Source organism: Euwallacea fornicatus, chromosome 26 (assembly GCF_040115645.1).
Source record: "Euwallacea fornicatus isolate EFF26 chromosome 26, ASM4011564v1, whole genome shotgun sequence".
In the NCBI taxonomy this organism is placed as follows: Eukaryota; Metazoa; Arthropoda; class Insecta; order Coleoptera; family Curculionidae; genus Euwallacea; species Euwallacea fornicatus.
This window is the reverse complement of record NC_089566.1, coordinates 191,253-203,784: the sequence shown is the minus strand read 5'-3', so window position 1 is coordinate 203,784 and position 12,532 is coordinate 191,253. Positions and strand designations below refer to the sequence as shown.

Here is a 12,532-nt window from a genome sequence, read left to right as displayed (position 1 = left end):
TTCGAATAGTTCTTGTATTTACTTCCAAATCTAGTTCTAGTTCAGTTTTAATACTGGTAGACGTCTTGAAGGGATCTTTTTGGAGAGTTGAACAATCTGCCTGTCTGCATAAGGACTTATTTTTTTCCTCGCTTGACGATTTTCCCGATTTTGTGGTTTTCTTATAGCAATTTCAACCATTTTTTTTAGCACCCGATAAGTCTCGCAATTTCTCTTAGCGATTTTCCCTTTTTTTGTAATGTTAAGATTGCCACCCTTTCCTCAGCCATGCAATGAACGCCACGGCTCATTTTCATCTAAGTTATTCTTCAGTACTTCACCAAATGTTAAAAAGGAAAAAACAGTGATGACTTAAAGGAAACGACACGTGCAAACTGGAAGGAACACTAGTACTTTGCATTTTATTTTTCACGTCTCTATTTTAATGACCAGACAAATTGAAACCAGACAAGACCAAACAAGTTTAAATTTCTATCGTGTTCACTTATAATTTTCGTTTAGGTGCGCATTTAAAATAATACCTATTGAACATGCGTAGGAATTGTATAAAGGTTCATAAAAATGTTTCTAAAAATTTGTAGCGTTGAATTCTACTAAAAGTATCATCTAGCTCTATTTCAATGGCCACCACTGTATATTCAGTTTGTTCGCGTTATTGTAATTTTGTTGTGTTTTAAAAAATTACTTTAAGGAAAAGAAAAGTTTTCCAGATTTGAAGCAGGCAAAAACAACAATACCATTGCAAATAAGTTGCAATTATCCAATTGAGTTGCTTCTAGAATTTGGAAGAACCGAGCAAACATCAAGAATGCATTTAGTGAAAATTTAAGTGCTTTTAAAAGAAAGGAAGTAAAGCATCAGCAATCAGTGTTCTAAGCGTACAAGCAAAAGTGGAACAGTTTACCAGAATAATGAATAAAGGCCCGGAATATAAAGTCTCAGAAAATTGCGTTAAATGCTTCTGGCAAAAACATAACATAACATTGTGTATAAAAAATTTAGTGGTGAAGATGCTAGTGTTTCAATTGCAATGACAGAAATTCGACAAAAATGCCAAAATGACGAGATTTTGAACACAAATGAAACAGGTCTTTTCTACAAAATAAACCGAACAAGGCTAACATTGAGTGTTACCAAAAATTAATTGTTACTACCAAGTCACCACATTAAAGACTATTTCCCTATAATAATTTCAGATGGTCAACAAAATTTGCCAAGACAAGATGTTAAATACCTGGGGGTCACAAAGAGAAAATAAGCTGAAATTCACCAAACACTTATAAAAAGCAAGATCACAAATCTTCAAAAGAATGAAACACTTCAGAGCATTGACATATAAAGACAAGGAAATTAACACCAAAAAGGCCATTGAAATCTACAACTCCAGCTGCAGACCTCTTCTGGACTATGGACATATACTGAGAGCAAATGCGACGGACAAAATAAGAAAACACATACAAACCACGAAACAGATAGCATTAAGATCAATGACAAAGATAAAAATACCTTGGAAACCCTCTTCACAACCCATCCAACGAATTCCTATATGAACAGACTTAACTGACTAAAATAACAGAAGGACTATCATAACTACAAACAAAATGGAAAAACAAACTTCAGAACTGACTTATACTTAATCCCCTTTCCAAAGTAAGATAGACGAGACAATCACGATGCTTCTCCCCTCCCTCAACTATGTTAGAGCATTGTAGGATACTGAGTACTGTCCTCATATCATCTCGCGTGACTCAGTGGTGAATATGAGTATGTGGACTAAGTCACACGGAATAAAGTAAAAATACCCAGTTGGTGATGGTTTCTATTTATTTACGTTAACAACTATAACAAGGAGATAACAATTTATTACAATAATTATTCCCGAAGGGTCTTTAGTGCAACCTTCTTGGCTCTCGTGTCAGAGTGATCTGACTTTTTTTTATATCACCATTGCCTACCTCCCTGGTCCTTGGTCAACTGCATAACGTACATATGTCTCCCACACGTTTTCCATTCGTTGTCCACAAGGCACAAATTTGCCTATGGGTTTTTTTTAACAAAGGGTGTTCTTTTCCCTTTGCCATGACTCACAACGGGAGGTGGACAATGATTGACTACATGCTAGAAATCAGAACAAGCATCATTCGGATCGAAAACATACTCATTTCCTTTGATTTTTGTTTTTTTATTACACACTTAATCGTAACATAGGCAGAAAAGCCAATTAATCGATAGCCGTTTCTCTAATGAAATTATGAAAAAATATTTAAATTTAAAGAAGAGAAGGTCACTAACATGTAGAAAAATGTCCAAGGAAAAAGTTTGTTACTACCAATAGTACAAAATTTGTTGATTGTTATTGGAAAAAATCCTCGCTGTTTCAGGAAAATTAAGTCGTTACTTGTGTCCTACATGTCCAGTAAAAAAGCCTGCATGACGTCAGAACTGTTCATAAAAATTTTGTAAGAGAGGGACACTCAATTAAAGAACAAAAAAAATTAAAAACTTATTTTTAGTTAACAGTTGTCTAATGAAGAAAAAATGTCAAAATTAGAGAATATTAATAACGTTCAATACCTCCCACCAAATATAATATCAGTTCTGCACCGTCTTGATCAGAGTGTCGTAAGATCAATGAAAGTTCATTTTCGAAAATTCAGCTGATGAATATTATTGAAGACAATCATCAAAACAAAAATCGTTCTAATAATTTTTTGGATGCAATATCAATACTTTCTATAGCAAGGAACACAGTGCTATCCCAAACAATCATAATTTTTTTTAACATGCAGGTGTACAACTAGCACCAGTAGCTGACGACTTTAAAGAGAAGAACGATCTTAATTTGGCCGAGGTAGCAAGATTGATAATTAATGATATTGAAAATGAAGATGATGATGCCTGCCACGTGGCTCTTACTATGATAAAGGAAAAGCTTACGTCATTCGACGAATTATAGACCGATTTTACAAATGTAGATTTTCATTTGGAAATAAACGGTGCTTTATGTGACGAGCAAATTGCAAACGAAGTGCTCACCATTCAGTAAATCCAAGATTAAATTTATGAAGATTCTAAGGGTGGTGATCATTTTAAACCACCATTAATTGTAGAAGCCCTACAGACTGGAAAAACCCTGAAAAGTTTTGCGCTATAAAGTCGTTCCGGCGACAAAAGGCTTCTGAAGGAAATCAGTTCCACAGGGAAAAAAATGAATTGATTTATTTGAACTTGCGTTTACAGCACATTTGAATGGATGCCGTGTTTTACCATACACACGTAAATATAAATAATTTAGAATTTATATTAAATTATTTGAGTTTTATTATTTATCTAATATAGTTTTTATTTTTTTAAATATATTTTTGTGTTTTTTTATATTTCTTAATCTTCAAACGAAACGAGTCTTGATGTGACGACAACCGAATTGAACGGGTCTTTTTACCGGGTGTCCTCGCTGTCTTTATATTCAACTTTCATCGTAGTTTTCTACATTTCAGCATAACGTTCTTTAAAAGTTAAAGTGGACGTTAGGAGATAATATCAAATAAGGGATCAGTTTTGTTGAATAAAATGCCTTGCTTCTATTCGTAGCTATTCGCTATTTTTTCCTGCCATTGACACATATGCTCAGAGCTCAAAATAAACAACTTCTATCGCCGATCAACTTAATTCTACTGATGATTTTATTTTCTGAGTAACTTGTAGTCATTGTGACTGTCAGTATCGGCTGTAGAATTTTTATAGGCGGAGACTCATTCATCAAGCATTCTGCCACTGATGTCCCGCTTGTGGCACTTTTAATAGTGACTCCAAGGGAGCCCGGGCAATCACCTGTAACGTACCCTTAGGCTACGCCTATGCAATACACCATCTTAGTAGACTGTCCTGGGATGACCGTATGTTGAGAACCAATTATTTTCCTATAAGGGCTCCTTTACATAAAGAACCCTTCACTCCTTTCCCCTTAAATTCTCAATTTGCCATTTTTTTAAAACGTCACGGTTTAAAGACTTAGAAAGTTACCAACTATGTACTACCCTGAGAATTGTTAAAACCCGGGGCACGCCTATGAATACCGACCCCCACATACTAGTGCTGAAGATACCCTGAAGGAAAAAACAGAGAGTCAGACAATGAGACACAGAGGAGATACATAAGGTCAATGCAGGACTGAAAGAATCTCTCAGCATCCTCTTTCGAATAACTATTAGGTCGTGTAGTATGAAATGAATAGATTATCGAAATGCCACATTCAACTGCGAATAACTTCACTCTAAATCTATATTTGGACTTGACTTTTTTATGTGGAAAAGGCACATTCTTCCTCTTTCGATCAGAGTTTAAAGTGTTAAAAATTATTGAAAACTTTTTTTTTTTATAAACATTTCTGTGCAGCCATGCAAAATAGTGAAATTCGTGTGTTAATGAAATATGAGTTCCACCGTGGAACCACAACAGCTCAGACGGCTCGCAATATTAATGAGTGTTTGGTACTGAAGTCACTTCACAGCAAACAGTATCTCGTTGGTTCATGAAATTTCGTTCTGGAAATTTTGACCTAACAAATGAACCACGTGGACGACGTGAAACTCAAGTGGACAACGATCATCTGAAAGCCGTGGTGGAAGCGAATCCACGTCAAAGTGCGTTCGAATTTTCGTTAATATTCAGTGTAACCAAAAAAACAATATGGACTCATTTGGCTGAAATTGGTAAGGTGAAGAAGCTGGACAAGTGGGTACTGCATGAGTTGAGCGACATACAGAAAGGACGACGTCTTGAAGCTTGTGTCTCTTTGTTGTGCCGGTATAATAACGATCCATTTTTGAATCGAATCGTTACTTGTGATGAGAAATGGATCCTACATGACAATACCAGACGTTCATCGCAGTGGTTGGATCAAGATGAACCACCAAAACATTGTGCGAAAAAAAATCTTCATCAAAAGAAGCTTATGGTGTCCGTTTGGTGGTCCAACGCAGGTGTCATCCATCACAGCTTCATGAAACCTGGTGAATCGATTACGGCTGATGTCTACTGTCGACAACTGACCGAAATGATGAGGCAACTGACGGTTAAGCAGCCAAGATTAGTCAATCGAAGCGCACCGCTATTGTTGCACGACAACGCTCGGCCACACACCGCACAAGTCACCTTGGCCAAGCTACAGGAGTTGGAATTGGAAACTCTTCGTCATCCACCGTATTCACCCGACTTAGCACCCACTGATTACCATTTCTTTCAAAATTTGGATAACTTCTTGGTAGGGAAAACATTCAACTCCGACGAGGCTGTCAAAGCTGCCTTCCACGAGTTTATCGACTCCCGGCCTGCAGGCTTTTACAGCAGGGGAATCAATGAACTTCCCGTTAAATGGCAGAAGTGTGTTGATAATGGTGCATATTTCGATTTACAATAAAAACATTTCATATGAAAAAAAAATGACTAAAATTTCAATTTAATTCTACTCATTTCATACTACACGACCTAATATTTTGATGTCAAAAATCATTCAATCTTCAAATTTGTGAACGATTAAAGTATGTGCATCAAAATCAGTACAATAAAGATCTACCAAAAGTGTTCCCGAGTTTTGTTTCGCGAAGTTCCATTACACATCAGGTAGTGGAATTTTTCGAGGCTTGACTCAGGAGAAATCTTCAATTCTATGGTTCAGCTAGACAGCAGCAAAATCAAGTTAAAGAAGATTGCAAACATATCCGACAAAAAGTTAAAATTATAAGGTACATTATCACTATTTGGTGACACAGATGACTCAGTTCCATAGTCAAAAGCAGCTCGTAAAACCTCACTGCCACCTGTTGTTTTCTTATTATTTCAAGGAGGTAGCTCTGAGCACTCACAACTTCATGTTCCACTTAATTGCGAGGAATGGCCGAATCTCACAAAAGATTATTTTTCATTGACGAATCTATTGTGAATGCTTTTTGAGATGTTGACTAGATATCTCGTTATAGTTTAAATTCATCTAGATATTTTCTAAACTTGTGTGGAGTGTTACTCCTTGCTAACATCATGAAGAGGATGATTCGCAGCGTCTTCTGTTTCCATAATCGCTTTGTTTCGTCAATGAGAAATTCATTGCTGTCACAATAACAATAATCTGACATAAAGAAGTTGTTTATGTGTTTTCACAATGTACGAACACCACATTCAGCAGAATCGAAGTTAAACCTTGATTCAAAAAATCGAACTTAATCAACTTTAAACTGCAATTTTAAATGTCAACAGTGGCCGAGTTCAGCAGAATCGACAGTTGTGCAGTTATTGAAATTTTAGCTGAAAGACAGCGTATTTTTCAAATAAAATTTAATGGAAGATAATGTCGTTTTGATCCAAATTGGAAATAATTGGTAATCTAGCGCACAACTGTTACCTCGGTTGAAGATGGCCAATATTAAACCTTATGGGGTTTTGTTGATTTTCACTGAATATTCTCCGAAAATGAATAATTTGTTTGGTGCCAGGGGGGAAATTTTTCATATATTTCGAACTCTAAAAATGAGTGCGATAACTGGTAAGCGAATGTCGGAAAGTAAGCATATGAGATAAGATTCTTTTTACGGTTACCTCCTTTCTTAAATCTCTCTTTACCGTTACTTTAACATATTACTCGTCTTCTTCGGTCCATCTACATTTGGCAGTGGCTTCACCAATGGCTAGCTAATTTCTTAGTATTAATTTCATAAGTACAAGGGACAGACCAACAATAATATTGCGCACACATGTTAAGTAAGTATCAAACAAACAGTAAAGGTAAGGAAGATCACTTATGATATTTGTATTTTTTTCTCACAAAAAAAGAAAGCCGTTCGAAATATTTTCAAATGTTTTGCTACATACAGGTTGACCATTTCACAGCCCCTCGGACTCCTATAAGTTTATTTGAGATTAAAAAAAATCAATTACGGGGATGTATTAGGTTGGTAGAAAAATAATTTCGTTTTTGAACCCTTAACATGCCATTCAACTTGTAATACACTTTCTTAATCAAAATAAAAACTATTCGAATCAATACACTTTTGCCAACGTGAAACAAGTTTATTTATATCGGAAGTATAGAATTTCAAAGTCCGAGAGGCGAAGAAGTCGTTGAAGGCGTTTTTGGCATCCTCTTGGTTTTTAAAGCTTTATCGTGTAGGAAGTGGTCGAGGTGCTTGAAAAAATGGTAATCGGTAATTGAGAGGTCTGGAAAGTATGGCGGATGAGGCAAAGTCTCATATCCAAAGTCATTCAATTTCTGTAGTGTCGATTGTGAGACATGTGGCCTAGCGTTGTCATGAAGAAGGATTAGGCCTTTTGTGTTGACTAATGCCGGGGAGATACGCCGTAGTTTTTGAGGCATGTTATCAATAATAATCTCTAATATCTCTCTGCTGTGATGGTTTCGCCTGGATTTAGGAAGCTGTGATGAATCAAATAGGCTGTTGACCATCACACACTTACCATGATCTTCCTTTGGTGCAAATATGGTTTCGGGATGTGCTGTGGAGCTCGATCGTGGTCCGACCATTGAGCTGAATGTCGATGGTTGTCGTAGAGGATCCATTTCTCGTTACACGTCACAATACGATCAAGAAATGGGTCATTTATGTTGCGAAAATGAGTGCTGACGACACTTCGAAACGACAATTTCTTTGCTTTTCGTTCAATTCGTGCGGGACCCATTTGTCAAGCTTTTTTGTTTTTCCAAGCTATTGCAGATGGTCTAGAACTGTTGGATGAGTTATGCCTAATTCTTCCGAAAGCTCTCTAATAGTTGTATGGGAGTTTGTTTCGACTAGGGTCTTCAAATGGTCATCATCCATTACCGATGGGCATCCAAGATCTTTTTGATCTTCGAGGTTTTCGTTTCCACTACGAAACTTCTTAAACCAAAGTTGTACCACCCGTTCATGAACAGTATCAAGACCAAAAGCATTATTAATTTTTCGATCCGTTTCCGTTAGTTTAGTACCCAGTTTAAACTCGTATAAGAAATTCGTCCGAATTTGTTTCTTTTCTATCTTGATTGAAGTTCTCTAATTAAACTATTAAGGGGCACTACATACACACTGGTTGTTATTCAAATATAGAAAAAAGGCAACGTTTTTAAATGGTATATAGCATAGCCGTATGTATCAAAGAATTTATTTCAATATCACGCTGTAAAAATCGAAAATTCAAAAACGAAATAATTTTTCTACCAACCCAATATATGACACTCATGAAGGTAAATTTTAATATTACTGTCAACTTTACAGGATGTCCAAAAAAACCTGGGCGTCAAAAAGTTTTATTTTTATAAATAGAATAATCTGAATTTTTTCATGCGATAGAACCCTCTCTAGATTCTTTGCTAATTCCTAGATTTTTTAAAACCCTAAGAAGCGAAGCTATGACGTAACTGAAAAAAATTTTTGGAATTTGCAGTGTCGCATAAGAAAAATATTCTAGTTAGTTTAAGTTAGATTATGATAATTTTAGAATTGATTGTCATGCAAAATCGCCGTAACAGGCACGAACGAATACTCTTTTAGCCAAAAATACTCACAAGATATCTACAATAATAACTTTAATTTTCATCTTTTAACTTCATTTTTTAAAGTTTTTCCAAATGGGATAGTGTGTTTTTTAAGACATAGAATGAAAGAAAATTCAGTTTTCTTCATTCTGGCATAAAATAGTTGTTTTAAATATTAAGAAAGTTTATAATTATTTCGGGAAAATTTGCATTCACAGCGAAATGCCTGAGTTTTAGCATACGTTGCCATGATTTCGATGTGTTTTTGAAAGCTCATTAATCTCTTTACCAATTTCTTTCACGCTAATGCTTGGCTTTTCTACTACTAATGACATGATGTCCAGTTCATTTTCTTCTCTAATACCTTATTGCTTCGATTTTCCTTTTTATAATTAACACTTCCCGTTCGCTCCATGCGCTTTTTTTAGATTTTCTAGGCTCCTTACATTAAAATGCTCTCTACTAGGAATCGTTGTGTGAAAATACCAATAAACAATTTTCATCATATAGATCAATGACAAAAATCATACTAATAAATTATTAAAGAATATACTTCATTTTGATTTCCAGTTGTGAGAAAAACAGATTTTTTACGAACAGAAAACCGTTATTGCGCTGTCAGAACTTAAAATTAAAAAACATCGAAACAGTGGCAGCGTATGATTAACATTAGGGTCTTTGGTCTTGAATGCAGGGTTTCCTAGAATAATTAATAATTTGATTAACGTCAAGGCAAATATGACAGTTTTTGTTATACCAAAATCATAAAAATTTAATTTTCTTTTCGCTCTGTTTCATAAAACTGATCATCCGATCTGACAAAAAAAAATGGAAAATTAAAATTATTATTGCGCACACCGGCTGTGTATTTTTGACTAAGCGAGTGTTCGTGCCAATTAAGGCGATTTTATATGAGAATCCATTCTATAATTATCAAGATCTAACTTTAGTTGACTGCAATATAAGTTTGTCATGATGCACTGCAAATGTTCAAAATTTCTTTTAAAACGTCCTAATTTCGCATTAGTGCGTCTTAAGGCAAAAAAATTTGAAATTAACACAAGATCAAGAAAGCATTCTATCACGTGACACTATATGGGTGGTCGCATTTAAAAAGGGAAATTTTATGACGCCCCGCTTTTTTGTGACATCCTGTAGGATTGTCACTGCTTTTAAAATTTACCTTCATTAGCCTCATATACATTTTCACTCATTTGGAGGCCGAAAACCCGTTAAACGGACACCGTGTAAATCAAATTAGATGAAAATAGTAGAGCGCGACGTAAAGTATCGTAATAGGCATTTCCTGATTATTACGTCAGTGTATGGTAAACGCTGCCTAATTACAGACTAATTCTAAACGTTCGTAATAATATCTTTATTCCTAACGTTTAAAGCATCATAATATTATTGGCCCACCCTTGAAAATCCGAAGATATATTCTCTTTATTTTTAAATTCGTATGGCTAATATAATTTAAGAGATGAAAACGCCAACCCTCGGCAAACAAAGGGCTAACGGCACCCTCATTGACGTGTTTATCTCGTATCAACATTTTAACGTTGCATGGCAACTTTGCGTCCAATTTTTTTAATTTGTATGATAATAATGCAATATCCACTATCTAACAAAAAATCAATTCGTGTACTTATTGGACCTGAAATGGAACTGCATTAAATCGACTTGTTTTAACAAGTCGTTTTGAGCACCTAGGCATGTTTAATTTTCCAAGAACATGTTGGAAAAAAATAAATTAAGCCCTGATTATTATTAAAAAGCCGACAAACGCCTTACAGAATAAATGGGAAAAAATAATTAGTCAGGTCTCAGCGACGGACTAGGGCACACCTACATTTAACGAGACTGCGAGACCGGGATAAAATTAATGAAGAAGAATATTCAATGTTTGAAATTAATGGGTCGCATAAAATTGGAATATGAAGGCTAGACCTATAAGAAACGAAAATTTTTGAATGCATTATTCTATTCAACAGAATCATACGTGTCCAAAATAAAAACACTTCCGATAATCTAAAATAACGAATACACAGGTTTGCATTAAAGTATAATCAGCAAAAATAAAGTACTAAGATCTGTTCATAATCCTGCATTTTTCTTGCAATTACTTGACCCCACATTAAAATTAGAAAAAATCATGTATGAAATTCATTAGGGATTGCTATTTTGCGTGACTGATGTCATATTGTCTAAACTCGCGTTCATTTAAAGGCTAAAATTTTAATTTTCGAATTTTTATGATAGAATTCCAATCAAATTGTTGGCAACACTGGTGATCTGGTTTAATATCTATTTTTGTAAAAATATCGACATTGCCGTAATATGCAAAACCAAACTATGCAGCATGGTCTCTGATGATCAGGCATTGTATGGTAGAAAGATTTAATCGTGTTCGCTCTCATGACGACAGTACAGTCTTCTGAATAGTAAAAACAAAATACTTCGAAAAGACTATCCCAACTATACAGGGTGTTACAAAAGAATGTAAAATATTATTATTATTTTTTTTTTAATTAAGATTATAGTGCCTCAACTACTTAGGTTATTGGCACTCAACATACGGTTTACAAAACGTTTTTAGTACAGGTACATTTCAAGTAAAAACGATCGATTGACTTCAGGAATTCTATGGTTGTTCTCTGATCTACCGTGGAGTGCAAGTTCTTGTGCAGTTCATCTTTAGTTTGGAAGGAGGTCCTATTAGCACTATACATTGGACACTTTGTGACGATATGGTCGACTGTCAGCAGGATATTGCACCTATCACATTTTGGCGGAGATGTCCTTTCCATTAGATGACCATGAATTAGTCTTGTATGTCTTATTCTTAATCTTCTTATGGCCACAGTGTACTTTCTGTCTAGTTGAAGTTGTTTGAAAGGGAGCAGAGATGGTTCAATTCGTGACAGTTTCGTGTTGGATAGATTCCAGAGATTTTGCCACTTACCTTCAATAGATGCTTTAAAATATTTGCATACATCCTTCGGTAGATAAAAATGTTGCTCTATGATTCGTGAACGGACCGCATTTCCCGCACTCGAGTCCGCAAATTCGTTACCTGCCATTCCAATGTGTGATGGGATCCATACCAAGTGAATCTTGCAGTGGTTGGTAGATAAGGTGTGGATGTCGTCTTGGATGTTTTGAATTAGAGAATTAGAGCTGTAAGGGTCCTTGATTGCTTGTATTGCACCTAGTGAGTCCGAACAGATAGCAAATGTTTTGTTGTCTCCATTCAACACTTTAACTGCTCTATAGATTGCGAACAACTCACCAGTATAGATGCCACACATTTCTGAAAGACTAGAGCTTGCCATCAGGTCTCGCGCGGTCGTGACTGCCCATCCCATGTAAAATATTTAAAAAGGTAATAGTATGGATCAAAATAAGCAAAAAAATCTTAGTAAACGTGGGTCTGCAAAGTAACGGTTTCGGAGATAGAGAAGGTTATTCTTTTTTGAAAAACTTATTTATTTATAAATAAACAAAAATTACTCTTTTTTTACCCAATTTTTTTATATTGCAAAAACTTGTATTTTCGTATCATGGTATAAATTTTAAGTATTTGATTATTGTCTGTGTACGAGTTTTCATTTGCTATGGCTGTTTGCTCTAACGCAGAATTAACCGACATGCATTTGATGTATGGTCGTGCATGTACGTGTTTATGCTGAAGCTTATCCAATTCGTCAGATTCCTTCACATCGTACGTTTGGAACAATTCATCAAATATTGCGTGATACCGGTTTATTGAATAAACAATGCTATTTATCCGGAAGATCAAGATCAGTATCTACTTCTAGAGTAGAAGAAGAAATTTTAGCACGGATAGAGCATAATTCAGGGAAAAGTGTGCGAAGAATATCACTGCGGTAGGAATGAGTGTTCCTTTTGTTTAGGAAACTCTCCACGAGGATCTGCTTTATCCATACCATGTACAACGAGTACAGGTCTTGAATCCACTTGATTATCAAGCACTTTGGTTTTTTG

The 12,532-nt window shown here is 35.4% G+C and overlaps 2 pseudogenes; one reads left to right on the top strand and one right to left on the bottom strand.

The window, feature by feature from the left end:
* The first annotated feature begins 4,397 nt into the window (after window positions 1-4,397).
* On the top strand, window positions 4,398-5,419 carry LOC136347022 (histone-lysine N-methyltransferase SETMAR-like; annotated as a pseudogene).
* Window positions 5,420-7,007: 1,588 nt separating this feature from the next.
* On the bottom strand, window positions 7,008-11,835 carry LOC136347021 (histone-lysine N-methyltransferase SETMAR-like; annotated as a pseudogene).
* Window positions 11,836-12,532: the final 697 nt, after the last annotated feature.